The sequence below is a fragment of the Eptatretus burgeri genome, chromosome 11, assembly GCF_056783735.1.
Source record: "Eptatretus burgeri isolate ZD-2024b chromosome 11, Ebu_testis_v1, whole genome shotgun sequence".
Classification (NCBI taxonomy): domain Eukaryota; kingdom Metazoa; phylum Chordata; class Myxini; order Myxiniformes; family Myxinidae; genus Eptatretus; species Eptatretus burgeri.
The window spans coordinates 57,125,486-57,143,798 of NC_140971.1; the positions used below are offsets into that span (position 1 = coordinate 57,125,486).

The following is an 18,313-nucleotide window of genomic DNA, read 5'->3' on the forward strand; positions in this document are numbered from 1 at the left end:
AGTGATAAAGTTTTTATGGCCAGATACTATGTACATTTATATTATCTTTTCCCTTTCACCATTCTCTCTCATGTATTCCTGCAGGAATTTCAACAGATTGAAGATGCCAGCAATAAATTCATCCAGGATCAGCGCATGCGGGAAAACGCCATTGAGCAATTCTCATCTTTAAAAGCAATGAACTGCAACATGAACATGGAGAAAGTCTAAATTTTATAAAAACACAAAGGCACGACTCGACATTTCACAGTAAGTTTCTGTATTGCACTGGAATATTTCCAACTGCACATGGTACAGTACATATGTGCTTTGTGCCACAAGAATATCTTGGAGGAATGCACACCTGCCCCTGAGCTGTCTAAACCTGGGTTTAAATCTCAACGCATCCATAAAATGCAATCTTAGAGTTTTACATGCTGGGTGAGGGATGAATGTGTGTGACATCCATCGGAAGGTCTTCAAGCCAGAGGACCCGTCTGCCAGCAATATTTGTTGGAAGATTTTAAAGATCCCGTGATATATTTTGCGAAAAGTAGGTGAGTTATCACAAGCAACCCAAATAGGTTCCAAATTCATCTCCAAATTATCTGAGTCTAACGTTCGGCCTGCCCAGCCAGTTTGTGAGAAAATAAAAACTTTCCCAACCAATCCCAGAAAAGGTGGGATTAATTAGGCCATTAATAAGTAACTGTACACAAGCACTCTGAACATGTGAACTGGATTTGGACATGTGGAAGTTTGGGTCTTTTTCACATCCCTCTTACTTCACATACCGATATTATGTTATTCACATACCGAGAAGGGAACACAATGACATACCGATATTATCTTACTTACCGATATTATGCCAAAAGGTAAAAATCTTCAGACACTGTGTGGATGATCTACCATATAAAACACCATGCATGTTTGTGTATTTGTTTGTGTGGTGTCTGGATGCTTTAAAAAGGGTTTCAAAGGCCAATCTTTGAAGTTCACTTCGGTCAAGTTAAAAAAAAAAAAAAAAAAAACATTTTTCATTGAAGAGTAATTACTTCTCTTCTTTTGGAAATGTAGACAGTGACTTGCGACCGGGCCTCAATGGCGGTGTCCAGAAGCATTGAAAAAAAAACAAGAAAAAGAGCAATCAGAGATTCCAGATCATCAACAGGACCTCTTTTGAGTGGTATATTTTATTGGCTTTCGGGTAAATCCAATATGGCTGCGTGTGAAATTCGTGTGAAGTTTTGCCTCGATCTGTTCAGCCACTTCAGAAAACAATTTTGCAGCTAAAAAATATATATATATATATATATATATATATATATATATATATATATATATATATTTCTGGCTGCCCAATCACGTGACCGATGATGTCATGAATTTTATTTCTGTGGATCGTTTTACGTGCACATGACCTCAAAAAATTTCAAACTGATCGGATGTGGCATTATACATATGAAATTATGACGTCATTTTATATGATATAAAATGACGTCATTCACCATGAGGAGTACTTGCTGAGTGCCAAGTTTCAATTTTTTTCTTGGTACGGTTTCAGAGAATGACAGGTCCAAAGTTTATCCGTTTTTCCAATATGACTGCCACGCAACGTCATCTATGATGTCATAATTATCATTAAAATATTCGACATGACTGACATCGACTTTACAATCCACGTTCCATCCACCTTTACATCAAGTTTGGTATTTTCAGCACTGGAAGTTGAGAAAGGAGTTCTCTGATATATTATAGCCTGAAGTGGCTTACACCTTGCACAGGTGAAGTGAAGAGTTGATACTTATTGGAATTTTTGACATTGTCTTGGGTAAAAATGTGGCCTTGGTGTTCTGGTGAGGGTTTTGTTGGTGAATACCTTGTTTACAATACAGACATCAATCATGAACCTTCAATCTCCTGTGATAACATGTCGCTCTCCATTGTTGCCGATGTCTCCACAAGAAACTGCGATTCAAGTAGTCTCAATCTGAATAAGTGTTACTGAATGTAACAAAGAAGTGACAATTGCTGAAGATTTGCGGTCAGAAAATAAATTTGGAAAGGTTTGTGAAACTCCATGGGATAATGGCTTGAGTCATGAACATCTTAAAAGGGAGGTCATTGGCACAACATTTGTTCAGGGGTCGCCTGATGACTGTGGAACCGTGATCTGCTCTGAACACCGTTTTGCACAGGATGATGGAGGTGTGCAATGTGTGAAATGACTCGTAAACAGAAAGTATTGGAGCTGCTTTGTGCATTGTAAACCATTGCAAGTCCTCCTTTGTCCTGCGAGAATCAAGGGATGGAGTCGAAAGAGATCGTAATTGTACGGAGAATGTGTCGAGGCTCCAATGAATCCGTTGGTAAACAGCAGATGGGCTGGACTGCTCAACGTACCTCTCATTACTTTGTTTCCTTAGGTTTGGAATAGACACCTCATCATATCAAGAAAAATCCTCAAATATCATCGAGGTTCTGCTCCTGGAAATATGCCGCGATAATGGAAACCAAGATCCAATGTAAAAAGAGGGTGATCGGTTCCTGGGCTTCGAAAAAAAAAAACTCAGAGGAAGATCAGCGTCAGCCAGAAATAAACACATCACAATTGAAATAAACATGTAAAATATATATAAAGCATGTGAACATTGAAATAAACATGGAAATAAAATAACCAAAAACAAGACCTTTATCTTGTAATTTTTTATACAAATCATCAAGGGAGGTGGGTGAGGGTAAACATATTGTTACGGCTGTGGAAATTCGCAGGACACCATTGAGGTCCGCAGTTCAGTTTGATCGATAAGTCCGTGTTCAGTGAGATTTCCCCACCGTTGTTTATTGGGATTTATTCGAGTCACAGGGCTGTGATCCTTTGAGATAGTGTTTTTCTTTTCCTATCGTTATTTTGAACCACAACAACCACGATCGCCTCAAACCACAACAACCACGATCGCCTCAAACCACAACAACCACGATCACCAAAACACCTTCCCCGCTATGCCAGCTGTCAATCCCCTTCTCCACACGCCAAACCACGGCCCTCTCCACTAATGTAAAACGTCTCTACGAAGCAAAGGAAACCAGAGGAATTCCGATGGTGCGCAGATTTTCCCGCGCTTTAGTGAGGGGGAAGTGCGATTCCAGCCAGAGGTCAAAAGTGAAAAAAGGTGGGGACCTGATTTTGGGGGGAATGAATCTCCCTGGACCTGTGCCAACAAAGATTCTCTCTGCCCCCGGGAAGCGCGTGGGGAGGGGGACGAGAGGGCACGCCCCTTTTCTGGAAGCTTCCTGCAGGAGCTGGAAGGTGGGTGGAGCGATAAAAGGGGAAGGGCGAGGCATTGGAACGGGGGGGATATACGGGAGTGCAGGACGCCAAGTAAGGTGTTTTTGTTGTTGGGCTTGCTTTTTGGGCTTTTTGTCGTCTTGGGGTGTGTGTGGTGGTTTTCGTGGGTGTGTTGGGATTCTTCTTCTTCGTCTTATTGGTCTTTGAAGAGTCTTGGGTTCGGTGGTTCGGGTCGAGTCGTCGGTGTTCTCAGTCGGTGGGGAGTCCGGGCGTGGCACCAGGGACGCGGACGGGAGGCGCAGCTTTGCCAGCTCGGCCGCGCAAGCCTGCACATCTGTGTGGAGAGCGCCGGAGAGAGCTCGCCGGCTCCGTGGAAGGCCGAGCTCAGCCGCGGCTGTCCTCGCTGCCATGGGGGACAGACGTCGCGACTCGCCCACTATCGCACCACGAGGGTGCAGGTAACCTGCAACGGTGTCGTGGGATTCCTTCGGTCTGCCAAGTCCCACGCCATAAAGGTCTACGGACCTGTCTGACTCCCCTGTCTGTGGGGGTAGTCTTTTATTTTCCTTGGGTTTTGCTTTCGAATGAATGTTGGTGGCGCCGTGTCCTGTAAGCAAAAACTGTTGAGTTCTGTACATAAATTGCTTATAGTCGGTTGTAGTGCTTTTACCTTGCTCGTGTCTTGTCCCCTCCCCACATTGATTGCATGGCTGTACATATGTGCATGTGTGTAAAATAAATGTGCTTGTGTGAATGTAACCCGTTTGTTGCGTCCTCCTTTCTCCCCATTGAAATGCCATCTTGCATTGCGGAATAAGAGTTGGGGTTGTTAAATACCCGTAAATGGAATCGGATCCAGCGAGGTCAGGCGATAATACCCGCTCGGTTTTCAGTGAAGAATGGAACGGATCGCTTGAGCGGTTCGTGTCCAAGCCGACCTGCGTCGAGGTACGGTCTCCCGGTAGGCTACCCACGCGGGTACTTGGGTATATCGATATTCGGCGATTGACCCTATTCTGCGCGGGTTGGTAATTGGCAAGGCCGTGGTGGGATTAAGAACCCACCCGTGACAGGGTTCCGGCGTTGTTTCGGAAGGTCACGACTGAATTGTCCGTCCGGTGGGCGAGCGACTACTATTAGTGGAAAGCGGCCGTTCGCATGCCGGTGGGCACGAATTCGTAACAATATTACAACTTCTGTCATAAGTACAAAACACAAAACTTACCTCGGGATGACGATGATGCTTTTGGAGGAGGGAGGGGTGGAGGTTAGAAAGATGTGGATGAAGAACCTGCGATTGCCGTTTGATCATCGGGAGCATGACAAAGTCGCCTGCCATATTGCCACATAGAGGCTGTTTCACAGTCATGGTCATTTCTGGTATTTTGTACCCTTGCATGCTAAATAGCTAAATGAGAGGCTGTAGTATCTCTGTCATTAGGGCCAGTAGTTGGTACTCGTGATGGCACAACTTTGACCACTTTTTATTTGACAAAAAAATGTCAATTTTTGGCAGAATGGCATTAAAATTCCATTTTTTTGGACAAATAGCTGTCTCATTTTCTCCAGGTACACTGCATTCACAGTTTATAAAAAATACAAGCAGAAATTGGGACTTTTATTTGTTGTTGCATCAATTTAATACCTCTTCTGTACTTTGTCCACAACATATTCATTTCAGACTATGAATATTTATTTCACCCTCAATAAATGTCCCACCGTTCGTCCGTCAAAAAATGTTCTCTCCGGAAATGCATACTGCAGAATAATTTTTTTATACAAATAAAGGGTCTTTTTAAAAGTTTTTTTTTGTGTGTTTTACCAAGTGTGTACGTATATACCTGCACTGATGTTATGCTACAAAGTTTTTGTGTAACCAATAACCTTCTATTTGCATGGCCTGCACTGATTGCCTTACATGTGTCCGTCAAAAATGTGTCCTCTCCGGAAACACCTAAACTGCCACGCGTTATAAGGAAACTACTTGCTGGCTATAAATTTTGATGTTTTGTAAGGTTGACATGGTCATGAATATCCATTATCAGTAAAAGGTATTTGCATTTATGTAATTTATCTTGTTACAACACTGATTGGATGTCCATGTCAAAAATGTCCTCTCCAGAAAGTTATTCAATGGCATTCAACAGGTGATTAATCACAAGAAATAACATTGAATTTTGTACAATTGTTGCTTCATCCAGTACAATATTGACTATTGTTTAAAAAGTATGCTGAATTTGATTACTTTTAACACATTATCTGAGTTATCGCATCTTTAGAAACCGTTGGGCTAAATGACACAGCCGGTTTTAAAAAGTGTCAAAATCCCGTCTCGATTCACTTACTCGGTGTATTTTGTATTGGCATTTTAAGATAAATGTATTACTTTGCAGTTATATCTTGTACAGAATTTATTGCTTGATGTCAAAAAATTATGTCCTCTCCGGAAGAAATGTGATTTTCTTCTTATTTTTCATTGTGGTGGTAAACTTTTGTGGTGGCTGGAGATAACGCACCACATCTTGAGGTGGGAACACTCAAGCGGAGTGTCCCACGGAGGTACACGCCACACAAACAGACATACATGGCAAGGTTCATGATCTTTTGCCTCATGCATCTTCTCTCCTCTCTCTATCCCGTCTCCTTTGGATGCACAAAAGAGCATCATGACGGACTCGCAATCCCATTTTCCTCTGGCACGACACTGCACTCCCCACATTTAGACCGGCATCCCAGAGACATTTGGTTAGACGAACTAGGTACCTATATCTGACGATGGGAGTGTGTTGGGGGGTCACCTGAAATGAACGGAGATGGGAGTATGCCAGGTACCACTTGCTGCGTGTGGACCTGGGGGACCCCCCAAGGGGCCAAAAAATGTGTGCTGCATGAATGAGTCTGTGTGTGTCTCTCTCTCTCTCTCTCTCTCTCTCTCGGTCTCTCTCTCTCTCTCTCTCTCTCTCTCTCTCTCTCTCTCTCTCTCTCTCTCTCTCTCTCTCTCTCTCTCTCTCTTTCTCTCTCTCTCTTTCTCTCGAGTGCAGCCTGTGGCTGCTGGTTGCATCATTGGGACACAGCTATGCCGCTGATGCAGTCTCCCCCTTACCAGTACACTGGTACTCATTTTGCCGACCTCAGACGGATGACAGGCTGAGTCACCCTCCTGGTGTATTAATTCAGTGGCCAACAGGGCTTGAACTAAGGATGCGAGGATCCCAAGCCACCACCCGAGCCACTGAGCCAACACCAGGCTTTCATAGATGAGTGAGGTACCACTTAAATCCACCACCATGGTGTGCTCACTGCCATGCCTATATCAACAACACAAATGGCAGACATTTTTCCCACTGCAAAAGGCCCGCCAGACCCCCCACAAAGGGCCTAAAAAAATGGGTGAGCATAGATGAGCGAGGTACCACTCAAACACTGCATCGGATGACATTGCCATGACTTTTCTGTCCACATTATCCTTGTTAGCATCACCAGTAGATTTACGAAGCCCACAGAGTAGGGTCCTGAAAAACAACAGCAGGTCCTCAGTGAGATCTGGTGAGCAGGTCTTCAGGGACTCAACAGATGTAGGAGTTGGTGTTCTCCATTGAGACATCCCCAGAATTTCATTTCTTCGGTGAAGAGCTGCCCTCCTTATAGTGGTTTGGTGCTTCTCTTTCTCATTCTGCAGGCCTGCTTTTCCGTCGTCCTCCGATAAAGCCGAACTTTACAGGAAATTCCCTCTACGATAGTTGAAAAGTGTGACGGATATTTTGTCACCACATTTCTCCTGTATTTTTCTTGTCAAAGCCTGTGTTGTGTTGCTATCAATGTTCTCTTCTGTTCCTCCATTGGCAAGATATTCCACCTTGTACAAGTCAAATAACCACGAAACAAACATTGCCTGCCGATTTACTATCACCTCTGTTTCAATTAATGCGGCAATAGTGCTGAAGGTGTCTGCGTGTAGCTGTCTGTTCATCGTATGTGCTGCCTGCAGAGGAGGTCCCTCGACCTCCTTGAAGAATTCACGATGACAGTATTTGTGATACTGAGCCTCCTTTGCTATTAGATCAATACCACCAATGACTAATGATTTGATGCGCTCATTGGTACTGTAAGGGGCTGCTGCAACTATTTTTTCACACCCATCTTTTGTCTGACAATCTGATAGTGGCTCTACTTTCTTGTTTACTGTCTTCCTACCTTTTGGACAGAAGATGCATGATCCTTTTAGCAAACCTTTTGAATCACTTGGTGGAAGAGAGCTTCGTTCTCTTGTCTGGCTTTTTCGCAGGAAGTTCATCTGTGCTCTGACCATCTGATCTTTTTTTAACGGCAGTGAAATTTTTGTGGCATGGTTTTGCATGATAACATGCACTCCCTCGGTCCAGTTGCAAATTGACTTCTGTTGCCACATCTCTGTATCTGTCTGTCATTAGTTGTGGCCTGACCTCAGCTGCTTTCTTGACAGCTAATTGACAGCGAATTTGAAGCTAAAATACTCACTATTTCAATGAAATCGCACGTTTTCGCTTCAGAATAGTGATGCAGAACAAAAAGTTGAGTGAGACAATGCTTTTGTTTGTTTTAAAAAGCTTGTTTTATGGTAATTTGAGCATTTTTTTGCGCGAATGTGAAGCTAGAATACTCACTATTTCAATGAAATCACATGTTTTTGCTTCAGAATTGTGATGCAGAACAAAAAGTTGAGTCAGGCAATGCTTTTGTTTGGTTTAAAAAGCTTGTTTTAGGGTAATGTGAGCATTTTTTTTGCGCAAATTTGAAGCTTAAATACTCACTATTTCAATGAAATCACACGTTTTCGCTTCAGAGTTGTGATGCAGAACAAAAAGTTGAGTTAGACCATGCTTTTGTTTGGTTTAAAAAGCTTGTTTTAGGGTAATTTGAGCATTTTTTTTGCGTGAATTTGAAGCTAGAATACTCACTATTTCAATGAAATCACACGTTTTCGCTTCAGAAGAGTGATGCAGACCAAAAAGTTGAGTCAGACAATGCTTTTCTTTCGTTTAAAAAGCTTGTTTTCGGCCAATTTGAGACATTTTTGGGTTTACAAGTCCTTTCTGTGAAATGCAGCGTTTTGCGAATTTGAAGCTAAAATACTCACTATTTCAATAAAATCACGCGTGTTCGCTGAAGAATAGTGATGCAGAACAAAAAGTTGAGTCGGACAATGCTTTTGTTTGGTGAAAAAAGTTTGTTTTAGGCAAATTTGAGACATTTTTGCCTTTCCAAGTCCTTTCTGTGAAATGCAGCTTTTTGCAAACTTGAAGCTAAAATACTCACTATTTCAATAAAATCACGCGTTTTCACTTCAGAATAGTGATGCAGAACAAAAAGTTGAGTTAGACCATGCTTTTGTTTGGTTTAAAAAGCTTGTTTTAGGGTAATTTGAGCATTTTTTTGCGTGAATTTGAAGCTAGAATACTCACTATTTCAATGAAATCACACGTTTTCGCTTCAGAAGAGTGATGCAGACCAAAAAGTTGAGTCAGACAATGCTTTTCTTTCGTTTAAAAAGCTTGTTTTCGGCCAATTTGAGACATTTTTGGGTTTACAAGTCCTTTCTGTGAAATGCAGCGTTTTGCTAATTTGAAGCTAAAATACTCACTATTTCAATAAAATCACGCGTGTTCGCTGAAGAATAGTGATGCAGAACAAAAAGTTGAGTCGGACAATGCTTTTGTTTGGTGAAAAAAGTTTGTTTTAGGCAAATTTGAGACATTTTTGCCTTTCCAAGTCCTTTCTGTGAAATGCAGCTTTTTGCAAACTTGAAGCTAAAATACTCACTATTTCAATAAAATCACGCGTTTTCACTTCAGAATAGTGATGCAGAACAAAAAGTTGAGTCGGACAATGCTTTTGTTTGGTGAATAAAGTTTGTTTTCGGCAAATTTGAGACATTTTTGCCTTTACAAGTCCTTCCTGTGAAATGCAGCGTTTTGCGAATTTGAAGCTAAAATACTCACTATTTGAATAACATCACGCATGTTCGCTTCAGAATAGTGATGCAGAACAAAAACTTGTGTCGGACAATGCTTTTGTTTGGTGAAAAAAGCTTGTTTTCGGCCAATTGGAGACATTTTTTTGCATTTTCAAGTCCTTTCTGTGAAATGCAGTGTTTTGCGAATTTGAAGCTAAAATACTCACTATTTGAATAACATCACGCGTGTTCGCTTCAGAATAGCGATGCAGAACAAAAAGTTGAATCGGACAATGCTTTTGTTTGGTGAAAAAGCTTGTTTTAGGCCACTTTGAGACATTTTTGCATTTACAAGTCCTTTCATGTAAAATGCAACATTTTGTTTCAAATTCGCAAAACCAGAAGTGTTTTTCGTTGTTGTTCGAAAACCAGTGATTCGTTGTTGTACTTGTGCAATGACAAACATAAAGGTAAAGTGCCTATGTAACCAAATGTTGAGGGTATCTCCCTCAACATTAAGTTGTCATCTCCCAAATGCGGCGATCGGGCTGCCATTAACAACGACTGGAGGTGGTCCTGGGAGACCATAACGATGGTCACCGGGTATAGCAGGTACCTCAGATACGCTCACTCCACTATCGAAGAAGTATCGTTGTATGATGGATCGCTCAGTCGCATATAACTACCACCCAGTGTTGTTGACCATGGTCGCTGGCACCACTACTGGTGACCGGCCTGTCTGTTTAAAAGCCAGGCACATGGAGGGCGGCGGTGATACCAACACGAGTCCAAAATGTTTCCGTGTTGAGGGTTATTGCCCGTCCGTTGGTGACGGTGCAGTGGGGACAGGCAGTGGTGACGGTTCAACGGGGCAGACAGTGATGACCATGCAGTGGGGGGCAGGAAGTGGTGGAGGTGCAGTGGGTGCAGATAGTGGTGGAGGTGCTGTGGGGGCAGGTGGTGGTGATTGTGCAGCGGGTGCAAGCAGTGGTGGAGGTGCAGTATGTGCAGGCAGTGGCGGAAGTGCATCTATTGCAGGCAGTGGTAGAGGTGCAACAATAGAAATTGGTAGAAATGAGGCATGGGAGACAGTTTTGTGGTGATGAGATTATTAAATATGTGGATTCTTCATTCTGCAGGAAGGATTGTTGACATAGAATTCTGTGTAGTTTTGAAGGAGCAGGAGTTAGGGACATTGAAGGGAGGGTAAACGATATTGTATCGGGTCACGGCAGGAAGAAGTTGGTTGTGGTACACCGAAGAGCGAATGATTTCGGGAAAGTTTACTCAGAGGTTTTGAAAAATAGATACAGGATATTGGGTAAGTGCCTGAAAGAAAAAGGTTGTGAGGTAATGTTTTCTGGGATTCTCCCAAGATTAGGAAACGATATATAAATTATGAGCAGAGTGATAGACGTCAACCAATGGCTGGAAGAATGGTGTGGGAGGAAGGCTTTACATTTCAACAGTGGGAATCATTTTGGGGACAAAGGGTGTGTTTCCAGAATGACTGCCGTATCTTAAATAGAAAGGGTACAGCAAGGTTTGCAGTGGGAATTGAGGAAGGAATTCAGGCTTTTTTTTAGGTCAGTGGAGGGTGGGGAAGGTATTAAGGAAGGAACTGATGATGTAATTGTGATGAGTAAGACTAAGCAAGAAAATAGCATTTCAGGAAGGGAAAAGTTTAACATATTCTATACCAATGCCAGAAGTTTAAAAAAATAAGATGAAAGAGCTTGAAGCCAAAATAGACAGCGAGGAGTATGATATTTTTGAAGTGAGTGAGACATGGCTTACGGAGGAGAGTAACTGGAGGACAGGATTAGATGCTACAAGGTGTATCGGTGTAATAGGAAGGAGAGAATAGGAGGAGGAGTGGCAATCTGGGTAAAGGAGAGCATTGCATCAAGAGAAAGAGGTGACATTAAGGAGGGAATAAATGTTGAGGATTCTGTGTGGGTAGAGATTGGAGATTGTAAACACAGTAAGATACTAGTAGGATGCTTTTATAGGAATCCAGGTGTGAAGGAAGAGTTAAAAGGAAGAGTGCATGAAGAATTCAAAAGGGCATGTGGAAAGAGAAGAGTATTGATTTTGGGGGATTTTAACTTGCTAGAGATAGATTGGGTCCAGGAACAGGGAAAGGGCAGAGCAGATGAGGATTTCCTAGTTTTATTCCAGGATTGCTTTTTAACCCAGTTTATAGATAAGCCCACGAGGGGGAATGCAGTATTAGACCTCCTTTTAAGCAACGATCCCAATATGGTTGAGGAGGTGGAGGGAGGGGAGCATTTAGGAGCAAGTGACCATAACATTGTGTATGCAAACACTCTGTTAAGGGAAAGCAAACAATAGAACAATTAGCATCAGAATAACGGGAAACCTTCAAGGACCAAATGTGTGGAGTGCAGAGTAAGTACATTCCATTGAGGTGTAAAACTAGAAGCAGAAAGACACCAGGGTGGTTGAGTAGTGAGATAAGGAATGCTATTAAGGAGAAGCAAAAGGCATTTTTTTGGTTTAAAATGACAGGACTGGAGTTAGATTTATATCACTCTCGGAGTAAACAGAGGCAAGTTGAGAAAATAACTCAGCAAGCCAAAAGAGAGTATGAGAAGGACATGGCTAAGAATATTAAACATAATAGCAAGGCTTTATTTAAGTGCATCAGGGAAATGAACAGGTTAGGACCATATAACAGGTTAGGACCATATAACAGGTTAGGACCATATAACAGGTTAGGACCATATATGAGCCCATTGAGGAATAGCACTGGGAGAGTGGTTCATGATGAAAGGGAGATGGCAGGCTGATTAAACAGGTATTTCGCTTCAACATTTACACAAGAACAGTCAGGAGAATTGCTAATAGCTGAGAGTATCTATCGAGGAGGTGAGAAAGACCTTTTACAGAAGATCCAGGTTGGAGTTGATGAAGTAAAAGAACAGCTCTGTCATCTCAGAGTAGATAAGGCTCCGGGTCCAGATGGTATGCATCCGAGATTATTGAGGGAAGTGGCTGAGCAGGAAAGTGAGACATTAATGGATATTTTCAGAAGTTCACTGGAGTCAGGACAGGTACCGGAGGATTGGAGAGTAGCAAATGTAATACTATTATTTAAGAAAGGATCCAGAGAATAATTGGGGAACTATAGACCTGTTAGTTTGACTTCAGTTGTGGGGAAGGTATTGGAGATATTAATTAAGGACCAGTTGAGGAACCATTTAAATAAATACAAAGTAATTAAAAGGTAGTCAGCATGTGTTTACCAAAGTTAGTTCCTGTCTAACAAATATTTTAGAGTTCTATGATGCAGTGTTTGATTGGGTGGATGAGGGAAAGGCAGTGGACATCGTATATCTCGGATTTAAGAAGTCATTTGATAAGGTATCACATCGGAGGTTGTTAACCAAAGTGAGGGCTTGCAGAGTGGCTGGTCAGGTAACTCATTGTATTGCAAACTGGCTTCGTGATAGGAAGCAAAGAGTGGCTGTGAGTGGAAGGATGTCTTGCTGGGAGGATGCAAGTTGCAGGGTACCTCAGGGATCAGTACTCAGACCATTACTATTCATTATTTACCTCAACGATTTGGATAATGGGGTGAAGAGTAAGCTTTCCAAATTTGCAGATGACACAAAGATTGGAGGTAAGGTGGGTAGCAGAGGGGTGGTGATCAGATTCAGGAGGGTATTGATACTTGTATAGATTGGGCAAAAGATTGGCAGATGCAATTCCATCTGAGCAAGTGTAAGGTGTTGGGGATGGGAAAGAACAATGGGAATAGAGATTATAGGATGCAAGGGGTAATTTTGGAGCGTGTCACACAGGAGAAGGATCTGGAGGTGGTAATTGATATGGGATTTAAGTAGGTAGCACAGTGCCAGGCAGCTAACGGTAAAGCAAATCAGGTTTTAGGTTGTATTCTGAGGGGGATGACTTATAAATCAAAAGAGGTGGTGTTAACATTGTACAGGAATTGAGTGAGGCCACATCTAGCATATTGTGTGTAGTTTTGGTCACCACAACTCAGGAAGGACGTGGGTGCCACAGAGAGATTTCAGCGCAGGGCTACTACATTGATTCCGGGCCGAGCTTGACTCAGCTATGAAGAGCGGCTGAAGGAGACAGGACTTTATTCACTCGAAAGGAGGTGGTTACGAGAAGATGTTTAAGATAATGAAAGGTGTCGACAAAATAAGTGCAGATGAATTATTCAACAGAGTGGACAGTGATAGGACCAGGGGCCATGGCCTGAGAGTAAAAAGAGGAGAGTTAAGACGGTAGTAAGGCAGGGGTCTTTTGCTCAGAATAGTTAGTGCATGGAATGGCCTCCCTGAAAAGGTAGTGGCAGCAGAAACAGTAGATAAGTTTAAATTATAATTAGATATGTTCCTGGAAGTTAATGGAGATAGAGGGGTATAAGGATGTTACCAGGACTTTTTGGTAGTTTGAGCATTGATGGGGGATTGTGTGCATGTGTACGGAGTGCTGTTGGTGGGGGCCTCGTCAAGGGGTGTTGTGGTTGTTGTGTGTTTTTTAACCAAACACATGCCCACTCCCCTGAGGAGAAGAAAAAAAATAATAATAATAAAAAAAAAATATATATATATATATATATATATACAAAAACTACAAAAACTTTAAATAAATAAATAAATAACACCACAAAAACACTATAAAAAATATATATTGTTGTGGATTCTCGCCCGTCAGCGTGCGAGCGACCGCGTTTAGCCAATGGCGGCCGCCTCGCCCACTGAACGGACAATCCAGTCACGGCTTTCCGGATCAACGCCGAAAACCAGCCAAGGGTGTGTTTTTAACCACAGCACAACCTTGTCCGTACTCTACCCGTGCTACAGGGTCCGATCGCAAATCTTCGATTTACCTAATTAATCGCGTGGGTGGATTACCGAGAGATTGTACCTCAACGAGGCCTGCTTGGAAACGAGCGCTTAAGCAGCTCGCTTCGTTTTGGGCTAACCGAGCAGGGTTTTATCGTGAGCCCTGTTGGACCCGATCACTTTATCAGCTATTTAAAAACCAACTATATTCCGAGTGCAATATGGCATATCAATTAGGGAAACGACACAACGAACAGGTTGACATTTAAACAAGCACATTTATTTAATAAGCACACATAACAGTGATGCAGGTATGCAATTATGCAATGGATGGGGGTAGGGACAAGATGCGAGCAAGACAAAGAGCTACCACCGTCTATTTATTATGTGCAGTCACTTAAGCAGATTTACTTAAATACACGGTGCCACAGACACACACACAAAAGCCCAAAAGAAAATAAAGAAAGGAAGGAAAAATGTGATCGGGTGGTGGATCCTCGTGCTCGAGTCCTCCTCGATCCGACCCAGAGAGGCGACTCGCACGTGATCCTGAGTGACTCCGCCACGACCATCGACCCCCTCAAAGTGCCTTCGATCCAGAGAGCCTCGAGCGATCCAGCAAGCGAGCCTCGAGCCTTAGCGTCCTCACACACAGGCCTCAGACCTCTTCAGCGCTCGCGTTTCTGCTACCTCCAGAGACTCTCCTACAACGGCGCCAAGAGTGACCACTGCCGCGAATCTCCTCAGCACAAGCTCACAACCTCCAGCAGCTGACTCGACTCAGAGAGAGCGAGCGACCTTGCGTTCAGCGCGCCCTTTTATTTCCATGGCGCCTCGGCCCTCCCTTTCGCCCCCCTCTTCCAGCACGCGCGCAAAGCTTCCAGAAGCAGGGCGTTTTCCTCGCCGAATTGGGGCCTTTCTTTTATGTCTTCATAGCTTTCATCTTTTCCGCACGTGTTTGTCATTGGGGGGAGGGGTGAGGCCGTCGTCCGTTCTCCCCCGATGAATGCCAGGCTTCTCGCAACCGTGCTGAGGTGCAAATGCGGTGGTGGTGTGGTTGGCGTTATGGTGGCGTGGCTAGCGTTTTGTGGTGGTCTTGATGGTGGTGTGGCTGGCGTTTTTGGTGGTCATGAGGGTGGTGTGGCTGGCGTTTGTGGTGGTCATGAGGGTGGTGTGGTTGAGTGGTGGTGGTTAAGGTGGTTGTTGTAAAGCGGTTGATCAGAGCGATGTTTGTGGTGGAGGTGGTTGTTGTGAAGCGGTTGGTCAGAGCAATGTTGGTGGTGGAGGTGGTTGTTGTAAAGCAGTTGGTCCAAAATAACGATAGTAAAAGAAAAACGGCTAACTGAAGATTTACAGCCCGGTTACACAAATAATTCCCTTAGACATCAGTGGGGAAATCTATCTGAACACACACTTATCGATATAACTGATCTTGGGAAAATCCTTTATGGTGTCCTGCGAATTTCCACACCCGTAACAATATACACCCGAGCGGATTTGACGGTCAGCTCGGATACAAAACTTGATGCAGCAGAGTGTTAATCAACCTTAGTGACTACGGAAAGTGAAAACAAAATTCGAATTGAATTTATAACAAGCCAGTAGGCGGCCATGGGTCACCGAGCATCCGATGACCTTTGACCCCTGATCTGAATTAATCTAGTACTAAGTACTTACCAAATTGCAATCAAATTGGTTAACCCGTGTATGAGCAAGGGGGATTTGAATGGTCATTTTGCCCGAAAAATGCACTCATTGACCTTTGACCCCTGACCTAGCCGAGATAGGTAAATATGTCCTGAAGCAAAGTTGTAGTACTCATTGAGTACTATGTACCTATGAACTTTCATTCGTATCGGTTAATCCGTGTAGGAGCAAGGGTGCCTTGAATGGTAATTTTGCCCAAAAAATGCACTTATTGACCTTTGACCCCCGACCTACTCGAGATAGGTCATTATGCAAATGAGTGACGTTGTAGTACTCATTACGGTCTATAAGCATGTAAAGATTCATTCGATTCGGTTCAACCGTCTTGGAGCTAGTGTACTTTGAATTTTCAGCGGGAATGCTCAATGGCCCTCGGACACCCAAGTTGAGAGGGTTACCATTTGGAAACTATAAAATATAGAAAAAAATGGATATCATATAGTGGATAGAGAATCACCTTAGGATTATGCATACCAAATCTCATCGAGTTCCTTCTACTGATAACTACTTGGTATCAATTTGAATGAAAAGTACCGAAAATACGATTTGATTTCGGAAATCCCAAAAGTTTGAGTGGGTGCTGTGGGTGAACAAAGATATAAATCGAAAATCCGGCTTGATCATTTGTGCAAAATGCATTCCAGATGATTAGTGTGAATTTTCATGATCATCTGACCATAACCCGAGGAGGAGTAGCATTTGGCGCGAAGGCACCTCCAGCTCTCGCATATTATCGATTTTTGCCCTTTGACCCCTGACCTAAGCAATATCGGTCAATATGTCCTGAGGAAAAGTTGTAGTACTCATTGCGTGCTATGAACCTGCAAAGTTTCATTTGGATTGATGCACTCACCTGGTCACTAGGGGGCCTTCAATTTCACTAATTTTCGGGCATACCCCATTTGTAGGGGGCGCTGCGGGTAAACTATTCCATATATCACAAAAACCGGAATATATTTGGTGGAGCATCACCTGTAGATGATGCATGCCAAATTTCATAAGCCTACGTGGGATAATGGCTTTTGGAATTGATTTTGCGTGAACGGTACCGATTTTGAAGGTTTTTCGGCTGTTGCTTGGGAACCAAAGTGTCCCTAACAACCATCATAATTTCTAAAGCACAAGGTCATAAGATGTACCTACCACCCGAGTTTGGTCAAAATCCGCCCACGTTTACTACCAATTATGCTGATGACAAACATCCAAACAAACAGACAGAATTACTGACAATAAGGGTCACCTATTTTGGCGACCCAATAACCGGGCTAAGCCGTGTTGAAGTCAACAGACCTCGTGTTGCCCAATAAACAGGGCCAGACGACAGAGGTAACGAGAAACTAGTTGGTCGAATTAAATCTTTTAATAATCCCGATGAAACCCATTATGTATTATAGCCGTCCGATGCTTCCTTCCAGGCCATTCGACCAATTGGTCATTTTGCACTTGACCCTGTAACCTTGACCCTGAGGCGAAAATGTGAAAAAGAGCTCAGACTATCTATAGAGAGCAACTAGTATTATCATCGTGTCAAGTTAGAACTCAATCTGCCGAGACGTCGAGGAGGAGATAGAAAAATAATAATTGTTGACAGACGGATGGACAGACATGCAGACGGACCTGAGGACATCGAACGGTTATATTAGGTCAGTGAACTGACCAAACTAGAAGGGCGCTCGGTAGAGCACATGCCTCCACCCTGTAATGCCTGATCCACAAGAACATATCGTTCTGAGATATGAGAACATATCAGTCCAAATACATTTTTGAGATATCGTGCTATATATCGTTTTGGCCCCATCTCTCAATGGTGAAGAATCGCTATAAAAATTCTAGTAGCCAGATCCGGATCCAGATCTTCACCAAAATCTAATCAGTTCATCCTCGTCACACACCGAACCTGTCCACAAAATTTCATCCGGATCCATTCACAACTTTTTAGCCGCGTCGCGTTGCTGACACTGGCTCGAAGAGAGCTCTGTGTTGTTGTTGTTGTTGTTGTTGTTGTTGTTGTTGTTGTTGTTGTTGTTGTTGTTGTTGTTGTTGTTGTTGTTGTTGTTGTTGTTGTTGTTGTTGTTGTTGTTGTTGTTGTTGTTGTTGTTGTTGTTGTTGTTGTTGTTGTTGTTGTTGTTGTTGTTGTTGTTGTTGTTTGTTTGTTGTTGTTGTTGTTCTTCTTGTTCTTGTTCTTGTTCTTCTTCTTGTTCTTCTTGTTCTTCTTCCAAAACCTTTCTGGGAGTGAAGCAGGCAGTGGCCGAGGCATCTGATTCCCTAAACGCACCTGATGCCCTGGGGGTACCTGATGCCCTGGGGCACTCGATGCCCTGGAGGCACATGATGCCCTGGGGGTACCTGATGCCCTGGAGGCACTCGATGCCCTGGAAGCTTGCATAGCAAGGAGATTAACTGGTGGAATGACGCGGCTCTTGGACACATTTGTCCTTATTCAAGGTATGACTTGTCTTCGGTTGGTTGGAGAATTCAGGTTAATCTGAGGTGTATCGTACCAGTTTCGAGGTGGGTGTGTGGCGCCACCTTTTGGAGACCAGTTAAAAATTAAATAAAAGA

The 18,313-nt window shown here is 43.1% G+C and overlaps 1 protein-coding gene and 1 pseudogene across 6 annotated transcripts in view; one reads left to right on the top strand and one right to left on the bottom strand.

Moving 5' to 3' along the window:
* Positions 1 to 4,027, top strand: part of LOC147017147 (uncharacterized) — a 28,586-nt gene extending 24,559 nt beyond the window's left edge. For 4 of the 6 annotated variants that reach the window (XM_085846528.1, XM_085846529.1, XM_085846533.1 and 1 more), the window contains one exon: positions 85 to 4,027. The gene's annotated coding sequence lies outside the window, so the exon portion shown is untranslated. The remainder of the gene's footprint in view (positions 1 to 84) is intronic. The other 2 variants (XM_085846532.1, XM_085846531.1) reach the window with 2 other exon arrangements.
* On the bottom strand, positions 1,882 to 18,081 carry LOC147017148 (uncharacterized; annotated as a pseudogene).
* Positions 18,082 to 18,313: the final 232 nt, after the last annotated feature.